The following is a 2,221-nucleotide window of genomic DNA, read 5'->3' on the forward strand; positions in this document are numbered from 1 at the left end:
AAACATACAAACAAACAAATAAATATGAACAGTTGAATCGAGCAACTGAACATATATCGTAGATTTTACAAGTACATTTCTGTACTGTTCCGTGGTTTCACGCATTGTAATACTGAAGAGACGGTAAACATGCGTTGTTTTGTCAATGGTGGGTGAAATAAGGGACGCGGTGGTGAAGGAAGAGGGGACGCAGTGTCAATTCGTTTTTGGCATAAACACTAGATCCTGGCAACGTAGATCATCTTGTGTAGCGTAAATTAGTAGATAAATCGGATGAACGGATTGATAAATTGCCAGTTTTTGATGTCAGATGATTAAAAGGGTGAGCACGTCGGCGAAAGCAGTGAATAATAATTGAATGGGATAAATTAAATACGATGTCATGCATACCAAGGCGCAGACGCTCTTCTTGTTTGGCTATGCATATGGAAATACTGTAGTGGGCATTAGCGAATACATCGGACGCTGCATGAAAGCAGTGGCTCGAAATTCTTCTTTTATTTATTTTTCTTCGAAAATTTAGTAAATGTGATCAATTTTTCTGAAAATTGTGTCGTATTTTCTCTTTTTATGCTAATTAACGTGCACACACACACACTCATGCACGAACACACACACATACACACACACACACACACACACACACATATATATATATATATATATATATATATATATATATATATATATATATATATATAGTGCACGAGGCATAGTGAAAAAATCAATAAAGTTTTCAACCGTAAGAATGCGAGATTAAAATTTGAAAAATAATCGTTTCGTGAATCATCGAAGATTTGAGATGGATCCTAAAGGCTTTTTCTAAACAGTAAATTTCTACCGATGTCTATGAAACCATAGTACGCCTATGGAATATGGTTTTAGATATAAAATAGGCATATATATATATATATATATATATATATATATATATATATATATATATATATATATACTAGACTACCCGTGATCCGTTGGGTCAGTATGTTATATTAGCTATGGAATTCATGTATGAGCGTGACACTTGTGACGTAAAGAAAATAGTTTTCTTTTTACATAACAGAAACATTTGTATGAAAGTATATTAAAATGAAAAAAAGAATATAGATAGATTTCTATGAGTCGTTCTGTTTATTATAATTGATTATTTTTGAAAAAAAAATTTACAGTTACGGAATTATAAGTGGTTGGCCATACTTATAAGTAAATGTGCACTGAACAGATACCATAATACTTATTATAGTTAAATTCAGATTTTGATATATCTGCTTTTTTTACATCGTTCATTTCTGTATTACGTTTAATGTATTTTAAACCCCACTCTTCCCATGTTAAATAATAATTTCGAAATAATAACGTTAATATTTCAGCGTCCCAATTGTACTTTTGTTTTTTGTTTATTTTAAACCTCACTCTTCTCATGTTAAATAATAATTTCGAAATAATAACGTTAATATTTCAGCGTCCCAATTGTTCTTTTTTTTTTTTCGCGTTTATATTATCTAATTAAACAATTGTTAACGCTGTCTCCTTTTTTTTTTACATCGTCCATTTCTGTATTAAGTTTAAGTTATTTTAAACCCCACTCTTCCCATGTTAAATAATAATTTCGAAATAATAACGTTAATATTTCAGTGCGCAGGTCGTGCGCACATGCGCAATCGGATGTCGTAAACCGGAAAGTGGGTTACATACATCGTTACAAGATCATTTGAGTTTTATAATTATATATATATATATATATATTTAATTATTTAATAATATATAAATTATCTACATGCATACACGTTCCATCCCCACACAATCATCAATACAGTTCAAGCTGTTTACACAATCTAGCCACGGTACAACAATCAGCTTTAACTCAATTGCAATCATCTTAACAAATGATACAATATTCAATGGCCACATGCGATATAAATATAAATTCAACTTTCGAGCTAAACACCTGTATAATTAAGAGTAGTTTCTCGTTGTCTGAAGTCGTTTGTATTTGGACTAAAAACTGTTTTTGTCAATAGAAATGATTATGACGCCGAAAATCTGGGAAAAACATACGAGTGTTGAACGGAAAATGTGGTAAATATTTTAGGTTGGTACAAAAATAATGTCATTTTTTTACGTGTATATCTCTGAAAAAAAAAAAAAACAAACATTATTTTTGCACCAACCTAATATTAAGCTAGACCGGCGCCCCATTAAGCTGTGCTCAATAAGACAT

This window comes from Euprymna scolopes, chromosome 13, assembly GCF_053919585.1.
Source record: "Euprymna scolopes isolate OS-2025 chromosome 13, ASM5391958v1, whole genome shotgun sequence".
NCBI lineage: Eukaryota > Metazoa > Mollusca > Cephalopoda > Sepiida > Sepiolidae > Euprymna > Euprymna scolopes.